General features: G+C 40.0%; 1 long non-coding RNA gene across 1 annotated transcript in view; it reads left to right on the forward strand.

The window, feature by feature from the left end:
- The first annotated feature begins 8065 nt into the window (after positions 1 to 8065).
- Positions 8066 to 12991, forward strand: part of LOC141810780 (uncharacterized) — a 71376-nt gene continuing 66450 nt past the window's right edge. Inside the window, exon 1 of the long non-coding RNA XR_012600123.1 lies at positions 8066 to 8201. This is a non-coding gene — a long non-coding RNA (uncharacterized LOC141810780). The remainder of the gene's footprint in view (positions 8202 to 12991) is intronic.

Consider the following 12991-nt stretch of genomic DNA (forward strand, 5'->3'; position numbering starts at 1 on the left):
TAATCAGAGATATGTTAAGGAGAGATAAACTGATGTGGATTTTTTGGGGGCGGATACCACCACTGATTATTAGTAGTCAAGGAGGCCGATAACTGATATTGGAAGCCAATATTCATTTGCCGTCAAAGTGAAAATATTGCCATACAAAATGTTGAACAATACAAACTCCAACACTTAATTGCAATCAAATGCCTTCAAGCATATGTTTATTAAAAAGCCACCAGGCTTAGCAGCATCTTTTATAAAGTTAAATGAAAACTTAAAAAAATAAAGATTTCAACAGTAAATGAAGTTTTGCAAATTTTCTTATGTAACTGCAATAAAACTGGACAGAATTGAGTTTGTGCTGCCTTTTACAGGCATGTCATGCAGTCAAATTAATTTTCTGTTTGGTTTACATGACTGATTTTAAATGACCATCTAGAGCTTCCATAGTGTAGACAGGGAGAAATTCTGTGCAGAGAAGCATCAGAGCCAAAACAACACAGTTTTAAATGGGTTTCGTATCGGCCATGGGATTTTTTAAAAAAAGGCAGATGCCGATATGCCCCAAAATTCCAAATATCGGTTCCGATGATCGGCCTGGCCGATGGTGGGTCTATCCCTAATGTTTAGCAGCAAGTTTAGCAAAATGCTCATAGTTGTCATCAGTTTTGAATGTGTCCATTTGCTGGTACATTTAGATACCACCTTAAAGCTATAATCCAACCCTTTATAAACACACTCATGTATGTTCCTGTCCTGGTTTTATAACAAAAAATAAACATCCTGACCAACACATCCCATCCCCCTGACAGATACCATTAAAGACAAAATAAATGACGCTCACTGCTCAGTGGTCATACAGTTACAGTTGATGGCCGTAAGTCACAAGTTATTTCAAACCAAGCCCTTAAATGCACTGGAATCGATAAAATTGATTCATGCTGTGTGTGTTTTTTGTCCATTAAGTCCACAATTGATTTGTATGTAACATACTTAAAGAGCTGAAGAGGTTAAAAACAACGCCGTGGCAATAATTGCAGTTAAGTGGGCACCTGTATCGGGCTTATTTTGTTTGCAGTTTGTTCCCCCTGCATCACTTCTGTGATAGAGAAATTAAAATATCTCTGATTTATTTCTTCATAATTCTTACAAATAAGAATAAAGCAGAGGATTAATAATTCATTTTTGCTGAAAAGGGACATCTCTGTGTTTAAGTAAGGACTCATGTGAAAAGAAAAACTCTGTTTTTTCCCATACGGAAGGCACAAAGAAAGCAGCAAATAAAATAAATGAATATTTCTTTTCTGGGTGGGACCATAAAGGGACTAAGATATTCTCCAAAGTGGCCGCACAATATCCCGCTCAGCTCCTCTGAGCTTTAATAAATAGATATTTATTTTCTCTTGCCGCTGCAGCTGTGGATGCTTCTTCTGTTTCCCTGAGCAAAACAACAGCATCCTTATGGTCAGAGGATCCATCTCAGAGCCATAAAGCCCCACATTCGATCCTCATAACCCCCGGCATCCACCCTGCAGAAGCGTCCTTTTAATCACAACTCTAAATCTGTGCCGGGTTCTCGGGCTGCTGACCCTGCAAACTGACCTTCCTGGTGGTGGCTGGGAGTCGGGCAGCAACACTACAGCTCGCCAATCGATAGGGAATTAGAAAGTTCACCAGCCATTTTGCTTCCAAGTGTTGATCACACAAGAAGGACAGCAGTCGATGGTGATCCCATTCAACCAGGATCGATGCTGTAAAACAATGATCTGCACCAGCACCATCACTCTTATGACTCATGGGGATTCTCGCTGGTTTATTTCTGAGCCTCATTTATTTCTCCTCCAACAAGACGATGCTATCAGGCGGAGAGGGGTCAAAGCTTTCTTTCTGTCTCTGTGGCGAGCTGATCTGACACCACTGAATATTACTCAGTTATAGACAGGTTAACCATTTCACACATTTTAAACTGTAATCATAAACTGTTAGGTATTAAAAAGTTGCATTCTGTCATTAATTTTAACAGTAAATGAGTCATGATCTGATCGTGGGATTCGCAGTAAAACGTGTGCCTACCTCCTGATAAATCAGTAAAACGTCTGTTGTTTCTGCCAGTCGGCCTGTAAGATATGAAATGTGCAATAAATGAATATTGAAGATTAGATCTAACTGAATCTCAATTTCCTCTCTAAACCCCGAGCTCTCAGCCCTTCAGGACTTAATTGACATCATCTGGAAAGTGATTGAGTGCACAAGGCTGCAGAAGACTCAGGATGATATAACTGGGAATGGGACTGAACTTTGACCCTTCTTGTGTAACCTGCATGACATCGTGTCACTCACTCGGGCACGTTAGGAATTTTTATTGTACAATTTTCACTTTCCTCGAATCTGAGGTGCTTAAAGGGCCAATGCCTGACTTTCATGGAACCAGAGCCAATGTTTGGATTTGGTTTAAAAAGCTGCAGACCTGACTCATCATCCAGGGGTTGGCATGTTTGACAGTGTTACAGATTATTTTTGTTTGGAGGAGAGATTCATGGTAATGAGATGTTTAATTATCTTTTCCTACCCTTGATCCGTCCTACAATACCAAAACTGAGGACACTGCAAGGGACAAATATTTGCTTTGTTATGAAATAAGAGATTAAAAATGAATCATTGTTGTAAGAACAAATATTGATAAAGAAAATTATGTTTGAGAATATTTTTTTCAAATGTTTGTTTTGGTTGTAAAGATGGACTCATGTCCCATCTGTCAATATGAAGGAGGCAGGCTTTCCAGCTACATACAGACCTGATCAAAATTTCAAGACCAGGTGAAAAATTGTAAGAGTTAACACTTAGCACTGTTGGATTTTGAAGATGTTCTTAGTAGAGCTTCAAAATACAAAAAGAAGAAATGGGGGTGAGACAAAAAGAGTAAGCAATTTATTGAAAACAGCAATTAAACAGAAATAGGCTGTTCATCAGCTGATTGAAAGTTTAAAACCATAGTTCCAAAAAACCTGAAACCCCCTAAAATATAAAAAAGTTTCAAAAAAGGACTCTGTAGTTGAGTGTTTCCACGGTCTTGTCGATCACTTCAAACATTTTGTTTCAGCATGCTTGATGCGCGTTTCCAGGAAGCTAGTGGGAACGTTGCTCTAAGTGGTGAAGATGGCTTCACGGAGAATCATCCACTGTCTGGACCTGATGTCCATTTCTGTAAACTTCTGTTGTTATCATCCCCAAATGCTCTTAGAGTGATTTAGATCAGGGGAACACGGAGGATGGTCCCAAAGAGTGAGCTTATTTCTCTTTGTCAGGAGGCCATTGTAAACTGTAGCATTGTCCTCTTGAAAACCCAGTCATTACCACACAGACCAGGGCCCTCAGTCACGAAGGAGGCCCCCTGGAACATCCCCACATAAGCACCCACCGTTGGACACCCCAGACCAACCTGAAGCTCCATTGTTCCACTGAAGGAAAAAGTCTCTCAATTATGATGCCGCCCCCTCCACTTTGCTGCCGTGAAAACATCTCCAGTAGGATCTCCTCGTCATGATAGTGATGTTGAAGCCATCAAGATTGTTAAGGTTCAATTTTTTGTTCTCAAAGAATAAAACTTTCTTCTACTTTTCAATGTCCCATGTTTGCTGCTCTCTGAAAAAGTCCAAACAGGTGTTGTGGCGTTAAAGGAGACGAGGCCTTTGAAGACGTTTTTGTTCTTAAAGCTCTTCTCTCTCAGATGCCGTCTGATAGTAATTTGGCTGCATTCGACACCAGTAACGACCTTAACTTAGATCGAAAATCCTTGTGTGACTTTAGGGACAGCCAATCAGGTCCTCCAGCTGAGCGCCCGTGAAATTTTTTTGGTGTCTACCATAGATTGTAAAAAAAATGGACGTCATCTTGCCACGAAAACTGCTCCCCCTGGTGACTGGCGTCAGCATAGGTAAAAAAATATCTGGCTCTCCTGCCATTCCAGATGGGCTGTGGTCAAACTTTAAAAAATTAATATACCTCGTAGAAATGTTTCTCGCGTCCGATCGTTTTGGTGGTTTGAAGATATCATTTGGCTGTCTTGTATTCAAGTCCCCTTTTTCTGTAAAGTTTCGTTTTCATTAGTTTTACAAAGTTAAAAACAAGGCTGTACGTCACGTTTGACGATGATTGACAGCTGCCGTTCTCATGAATTTTTCGGGGATTGTAAAATATGTCGGGGGATAGAGTCAAGATGTGTTTAGACTCTCGAAAGAGAGTCACCCGGCCCCACTCAGATTCTCCCAGAATCTCTCACAGTCTCTACTGCCCAGACTATGGTTGCAAAACTGCTCCAATGGCGGCGCATGTGACGGGGATATTTTGGCTTCAAACGCATACAATGGTAAATGGCAGAGCCACGTTGCCCAATCTAAATACAGTCTTTGGTGTCTACCACTTGCATTGCAAGAGGCCTTGCTTACGCAGCTCAAAAAACTGACCACATTCAAAGAGAGAAAGTTTTTTTAACATATAAGAAATTATATTGGACCCACATTTTCACCTTTTGTCCTTTTAAAGGACGGGGTCTTAAACTTTTGATCAGCTGATGAACAGACTTTTTCACTTTAATAGTTATTTTAAATAGATTGCTTACTCAGATGGTTTTTTTGTCTTACTTCCATTTCTTCTTAAGATCCAATAGTGCAACATTTAATTTTTGCAATTTTTCAACTGGTCTTAAAGTTAAGATTAGGTGTGTGTATTTTGGCTTCACCTTTGGAGGGCTTTTGTGTTGTCCTTTTTTCAGTCCAGGCTTTTGATCTTATTTGTGAACCAAGCAACAAATAGCACTTGCTCACGATGGCTTACAAGCTGCCACAAAATGCTGCAATTTGATGTTTTTTTTCCTCCCAGCATCAGGGTTTGCACCACCTCAGTCTGGCATCATGCAATAGTCAGTTGATAAGCACCACTTACATAAAAATTCAGCCCGAGCAAGTCTTTCCCATAATTCATTTCTGCTCTGGTGGGAGCATTGTCCCAAAGCACAAGTGGCCATCCAGTTGTTTGATGAGCATGATAATTATTTCAGCCATATGCCAGAGCTTCTAAAGCACCTGCTCAAACCAAACATCCAGCAGAGACCGAGTCCAACCGAAGACGCTGTTTACCACCAACAAACGCTTCTTATTGACATTCTCTTTATTCATTATTTACTGCTTCATCTCTCACTGTTTGTCCTTTTTTATCATTCTCATCTTGGCCATTCCTTCAAAACCCCTCCACACACCCACACTCCCAGTTTCCTCTGTCGTCCCCAACCCCCACCCCTATCCCGTTCACTTGATTATGTGGAGCCAGAGTCGGGGAAAGTGTCACTATGGAAACAGGGGCAGAGGCAGCGGAGGGCTCTCTATGGGAGTGAGGGGGAAAGAAAGAGGGAGGGGAAAAAAGACAGAGAACTGGCCAGTGCTGAGGAATCTGTGAGCGGTTATCTGACTGAAAAGACGCCGGGTTGAGGGAGATATAAATATACGTCTTTAAAAACACAGCTGGATGCTGAGGTTTGGTCCTCTCCTTCTTCTTCTTCTCTGGGTTTGTCTCAGCACTTTCTTATCATGAAAACAGTGGAGAGTGCAATGAGTAACACACCAGATGTGATATGATTGAAAAACTCGGTGTAGAAAATGTGAGCAGCAGTTCTTTGATATGGATTTACAGCTTCTGTTGAAGCATTGAAAACCATTTTCTGTGTCTAATTCACTTTCTCTTTGGTTGCTATAATTGAAAACATTTTTAAAATCATGTGAAAGTGGCTTTGGTTTATTCATTTACAGGTGAGAAACACCTGAACACCATTTGGGCATCAGTAGATGTAGAGTCATACACTGTAAAATGGTTTGCTTTGAATTTTACAGTATTTTGCTGGCAGTAAGTTACTATAAAAGTATTAACAGTATCATTACTGGGTAACACTTTACTTTAGAGGTAAAGTGCAAATTTCATCACATTTAGGTAATAATTAGACAGAGTTTTATTCTTATTTCTTTGAATTTACCCATGAAATTACCATGAAATTTCATGAGAATTAGCACATAACTTCTGGCCAGATTCTGTTTTGCAGTGCGCCTGTACTCACAGTGTCTACCACAATCAGGTAAGGCCAATTTACAACCCCACTCTTGGTGAATATCACATCAGAAGCCTTTAGTTGTATAATGCAAAACATTATAGGCCTAATCATTAGGGATGGGTACCGAATTAGGTACTTTTATAGGTACCGATAGAATACAGCTAAAAGTACCGGGTACTGATTCACATCAAATTGAAAGGTACCATGTTTAGGTACCTAATTGCATCCTTGTGACGGTGAGGGAGTGGAAGAGTAAGTGATTTTCCATACTGGACATGAACACAGCATTACAAGGTTAGATATTGAAGAATAATTATGTTACATTGGTAAAATTTGAGATTTTATTATTAAAAAAATTTATATTTTTTACTACATAAACACAAAAAAAGTACCAAAAATTGGTACTGTTGGTTACCGATACCAATTGCCCGGTACCAGGCATCGGTACTATATCATTCAAATGTGAAAGGTACCCATTCCTACTAATCATAAAGGTTTATCATTCTGCATGTGATCTCAATTATGCATACCAACAAACTGGGTACTAAAGAACTTGGTAAAATTAAACAACAAACAGCTAACTATCAACTGCTTATTGGGAAATTGAATTATTCACTTTACATTTTAAAGATAATTGTCAGAGGAAACAATGAACCTAACTTCTGTACTCAAGAACTATGCAGCTATTTATCACCTATAAATGACCAGCAGAGACATGGGATGCTTCTAGAAACATTTTGTGGTGGGTTGTGATTTAATTTCCAATAAATTATCTGCTAATCATCACCTTATTAACTTGCAACTTGGAGTAAAAACAAACAGTAACCAACCAATTGTGACTTACAACAATAAATTTGGGCATTATTTTAAAGAAGTTATGTGCTAAATTTAGAGAAATAAGACAAAACTTTGTCTAATTATTACCTAAGTCTAATGAAATTTGCAGACCTCTAAAGCAGGGGTGGCCAACCTGTGGCTCACGAGCCGCATGTGGCTCTTTGATCTATTTTTCCAACATTGGGATCAGTATTGATCAATATTTGGGTGATGAGATTGATACTTAAGTTTCAGTTTCTCTTCTCTACGTGTGATCCTCTCATTCACTCATGTGCTCATAGATAGATAGATAGATAGATAGATAGATAGATAGATAGATAGATAGATAGATAGATAGATAGATAGATAGATAGATACTTGGTTTGAGAATTGAAAATGTATTGATTTTCATTTTATGTCATTTTGTTTATGTGTGAGAGGAAGTGTGTTTGTTAGACCATGTATGTGATGTGGCTCTTTGTAGTACCACGATAATTTTTGTGGCTCTTGGTCTCTGACTGGTTGGCCACTCCTGCTCTAAAGTACCCATTACTGTATTTTAATTTACAGTATTTTGTCCCACAATCCTTAAGTGTTTACAGCTATATACCAGAAAGACTGTTAAGAGTACTAATAATCAGTTACAGTATAAATATGACACATAATACGTCCCTAACTCTAATATAAAATTCCTCAGTTTTAAGCTTTCTTTTCTCATGAGTCTCATTAAAGATAACCTTGTAGATAAAACAAGAGTCATTTGAATGATCTTAGACAAAAACAGTTTGTCAGTTGGTTTAAAATCAATCAGATGGTTTTAAATAATGCAGCTACAAAGCCAAATCACATCCCCACTTTTGGATTCTCTGACACACCTCAGCAGGTGTTAAAACAATGACGAAGGGGATCATTTCAGAGCACAACAGCAGCCCCAGTCTGTTTAAAAAAAAAAAAAAAAACTCCCGATAAAAGCCTTAACTCTCTTTGTCACCAGTGAGTTTGGAGAGTCGGGTGGTGTGGGAGGAAGGAGAGTCAGGAGGGAGCGGGTCATAAAAAGAGGAGGAGTAAAAAAGAGGAGGGGAAAAATAAGAAGGGGGAGCAGCGAGGGAGGGAGGTATGATAGTGAGAAGGGGCTGAGACAGTTGCAGAGCGAGCCAGAGGCGGAGAGGAGGAGGAGGAGGAGGAGGAGAAGGCAGCGAAGGAGCAGTCTCCATCCCAGAGAAGACAGAAGAAGAAGGGGCGAAGTCGCCGATCCTTCCCGCCTGGTTCGTCCTGAAGTTTAATCCAAGACGTCTGCTGTGAGGTACGTAACGTCTCACTGTCTCCTTTGTGCCTCCACTCTTCTCATCCCTCTCATCGTCTCAATCAGGAGTGTGAGCCGACAGCAGTCAGACGCTGGGGGTGTTAAAGTGTGTGTGCAAAGATCCTGCCAAGTATGAAGCTTTTTCAGCAGCAGGTTGCTCCCTTTCCTTTTGTGAGAGTGTGTGTGTGTATTTCCCTGTGTGTGTGAGTAGATGGCGCAAAATAGGGTCTGATTTATCCAAATGCCAGCAGAGATTCTGCTGAGATGTAGTTTCTGTGACATTTACAGACCAATAACGTTTCCTGCAATCAGATCAGATTCATGACCAGCAGGAGGAAAAAGTGTGAAAACTTGTTCATTTTGTCTTTTTTCTGTTATTTCACTCAAATTCTGCGGAATGCATGATTCAGATCTTAGAGATAATTTTCCACATTGAGTTCACTGTCAGGATGGATTCTCATTGTGCAAACAGTTGTGTGAATATCTCTGCAAAAAATGCATCCATGTACTTTTTGAATCTGCTTGGCTGACCTCATCATACTGTGGTAAATGTTTCATCTTAAGAAATATCTTGAGAAATAACGAAGAAGTGCAACTTAAAGCAGCCACATACGTTCAAATACACTTCAATGTGTGAAAAACAAAGTTGAGAATAATTCATGAACTCACCGGGCTGGGGTCTAACACACTGCCTCCCTGACTTAAGTCCTCCCTGAGTATCTGTCGACCGCTCTCTTCATTAGTGCCATTAAGGGCGCTTTAATGTTATCAGGCACATCGGCCGCATCGATCTGCTAACCTGCTCCCAGGGGGGCAATAGCCCAGCCGAGCTAGCCTGTAGTCTTAATTCGTAGCTGCGCTCATTCTGTGCTGGAGATAGTGTTTCAGAGCAGAGTGGGGAATTATTGAGTGGACTAGCGCAGGGACGCGGTCTTTGTGCAGATGTCATGATGTCATACCAAACGGCTGCTTGGTAGAAAGTGTGGAAAAGAAGTGAACCAGCCGTCTCTGAGGGATGTAAGGATGTGTTGGTTCTCTGTGATGAATGACGTCTTATCTGGAGCAGGTTTGTGGTTCAGAGTCGAACTCTTTGTGCTTTTGTTTTTCGGGGACTCTTGTGTAGCAGCTGTGGCTCCGTAACATATGATGTCATCTCAATTCGGCTGCTTTTACCAAATTTTGCAGCTCAGACTGAAACATTCACAAAACCGTGATCAAATGAAAAGTGTTAAAATGACTTTTCCAAATCTGAAAGTGAGAAAAATCTTCAGCAATTCCACAAGTATTTGGTTTCATGCACAAAAACAAGCTGTTTTCAAAGAGCTTTGTACTTCTTTGTCTCAGCCTGCTCTATAACTCAACGGCCTATCACCACAGTCTCACTGAAGAAGCTTCCTGCACAAATTATTCTCCTGAATTGAATTTATCTCATGAAAATACCCTGGTTGGTATGATTTGCATGATACCTGTTGATGAGCCTGTGCAGCCGAAGACAATCCTTCCACATTTCTTGATCCAGATGATGTATGATTGTAATATCTATCTTGTCATTTTACAGAGTCGTCTCATTACCATGCAAATTATTAATCGTCTGATTGAGGATTATCACATAGAGCCATTTACATTTTAATTTGTTTTCTGGGGCTGCAACTAATCATCGTTGTCATCTTCCATTAATTGCTGATTATTCCTCCGACCGATTGATGAATCCTTTTCTCTCTGAAAATATGATGTCATGGAAAAAAGACGTCTCTTTTAGGGTTTGCAGAGGCTTCAAGGTATTCAAATGAAGGGACATTTTGAGAGGGTTAGATTCATACAATCTGCCAGTAGTCTTATAAAAAAAGACAGGATTGGTCTGCTTAGAAATCTTTGTACAAGGGATAATGGATTCATCAACGTCTCTGCTCTCTGCGCTGAGCACCATCAAGGCGTTTGGTACAGTTGCAGCAGTTGCAGAGTTGGGGTCACAGTCTTCATACAGTAGATGCATGTATTCATGTGCCTGTAGGCAGCATCTGTGTTTGTGTGGACCAGCGTGTGCATGGCAAAGAAAGTATATGGAGATCAATGCAAGCAGCTGTTCTCTCTGCACTTCAAACGCAGCTCTGTTGTTGGCGCATCAACGCTCCGACAGGCCTCGCGCAAGGGGATCAAAGGCTAATGAGACAGCCATCGCACAAACGCACCCGGCAGACCCATGAATATTGATACGGCTCCGAGGGAGAGATGGAGGCAGGGTGTCTTCACTCGCTCCACCATAAATTGAAAAGCGGGTAAAGGGTGGGGGGAGCGTTTGTGTGTTGGGAAGGACTCTGGGTCTTAAAATATCAGCAGAGTGTGGACAAAGTGTTAGAGAAGATAAGCTTGTGTGTTCAAAACATTGATTTTCTCTGTGCTGAAGTTTCCATCATTACTTACATTAGTTACATAAACTCACAGTGACGTGGGTGCAACTTGAGACTGTGTCTTAACTCCTACAACAACTCCTACACTGAAAAAACAACCTCAAGAAACTGTTAAAGGTTTTAAAAGGTCTGATTCATGATTTTGGGAAGTCATAAAGCAGAACAGATTACAGCCTCCAGATGTAGATTAGACCTCTGTTCATGATAAAATCTTAGCAGTTTGTTTTAGATTTTAAATTTCTTCTTTAGACTCTTACAGGCTAGTTTGGTGTCAATCCGGTCACATCCTGAAAACAACAGTGTTAATTTTTTCTGTTTAAAAAGAAAAGTCCTATTTAGAGTGTTTTCTGTCTTTGAAATAATTCTCAGAAAATCAAATCAAGGATTCACCAAGTGTTTAAACCTCCAAACTCTATTTATCTATTTATTGCGTCATTTCTGGGTCCCTTACTTGGATAAGTTAGCTGTTAGACTCTCCCATAATGCACTGCTGCTGTGCTGTCCCTGCTGATCTGCCAAGGTAAGGAAATTACATTACACAAAGTGACAATGTAAAGGAACAATCCACACAATTCATCCAAGATGTCAGTATTTATTTTTCATCAACAGTGCAATGAAAACATAAATGTGTCCACATCGAGAAATGGACGTACTGCACCTTTATGGCAGTCCTTGACAGTTCATCATGTTCTGAGCTACATCTTAATTTTGGACGATTTTGAGTTGATCCAAACTGTGAAACATCTCAATAAATATGCTTCGTTAGAAATCTTAAAACTAGAACAAATCAAGGTTTTGCTGAAGAGAGATTACAGTTAACAGTACGTAGCCATTGACCAGGGTCCGTATGCAAGTCCAGTCTTTACACCAGGGGTCACCAACCTTTTTGAGACTGAGGGCACAAAGAGCTACTTGTCTGATAAAAACTTTCTGAACAAAACTGCATCACATTTTAATAACATTAATCATTGTAGGAGTGGTAATACTATGTAAAGAGACTGCTCACAAGTCAATGTTGATAATTTCACAGTTATTATAAATGATTTGCAGAACAATGATGGTAGGAAGGAGCTCCATTGTGACCAGTGCTTTTTTGGAACATGCCTCCCGGGAACCTTAAGTGGTTCTTGACGGCACCCAGGTGGCACAACGTTGGTGACCCCTGCGTAACACAAATGGACCATTAGGCATAATGTACCGCCATGGAATGTTAGCCGCATGCTCGACTGCCAAAAATTGGCCAATTAACTAATTGCACCATGAAAGCGATGCAGGTGTAGAACATCATGTTCGGGGAAACTTCTTGGAAAATCTTTTTCCAATAAATTTGAAATTCACCTGCACATTCCATGTCTTCTGAATCTAAACATACTGTACATCTGGATGTCATCATACTTTTCCAAAGGACTTGCTCCATCCTTCTCTTCGATCTCTTTGCATGTTTCATATTAAACCCTAACTCATGAGTTCGACATCAGACAGCTTTAAAACAGCCTTTCAGGTGCGTTATCCAGCTGCTGGTGTCCGTAGCGTGTACCACCATTAAATTTGATGCTCTGTCAGAGCACTAATTTGAATCATGGATAACACTTACTGATTTTTGTTTTTTTTTCACCACTAGTACAAAAGGTCCGTTTTCATTGCTAATGGCTGGACGTGCATACGAGCCCAGGTAGCTGGTCAGAGTGATGTCCTAGACTTGTCTCAGGAAGAAATCAGTGATAGTGGTAAAGATAAAGGGTGCTTGGGCGCAGACTTTCTTCCACAGACCATTTTCTCATATCTAATCTTGTTAAAAAACATCAAAGTTCCTCAAATTTTTAATCATCAGTGAATTATTTTTACCGTATCATTGTCTTGACTTCATCTTGATTGATTAAAAGGTTACTGATGAGCATTTATTGTCATTTTCAATCATGAAATTAACGCTGATTCAAATGCTGCTCTTTCACAAGCATGGCCCACTTAACAGATAGACGCCAGAAAAAGATGATGAAAATGTCAAAAGGTACAATGTGTACCATTTTTGATGTACAGGAGAAACTGGAAATTTGTGATCTTTTAATTTGGGCATTTGTGATGGTTTTCTGAAGTCGAATAAACCAAATTTAAAATATCGATCAATGGGCTGACAATGTTGCACAACCAAGGAGGATAGTCCTTGGTTCAAACCCAACCTATGGTACCTCACCCAAATCATGTTCCCCTCTCTTTCCACAGTCCTGACTTCTGTAGATAAATTTATAAAAGATGGATTAATTAAGGAAAAAAAAACATTTGATATTTTATTGTTCTCCGAGGATTACAACAAATGGTGATTGAATATCCCGAAGACAGAAATCTAGAAGTATTTTCTTGATCTCCCATTTTCTCAACTAAAAA

This window comes from Halichoeres trimaculatus, unplaced genomic scaffold, assembly GCF_033239565.1.
Source record: "Halichoeres trimaculatus isolate MK-OKI-2021-1 unplaced genomic scaffold, fHalTri1.1 fHalTri1_scaffold_21, whole genome shotgun sequence".
Lineage (NCBI taxonomy): Eukaryota > Metazoa > Chordata > Actinopteri > Labriformes > Labridae > Halichoeres > Halichoeres trimaculatus.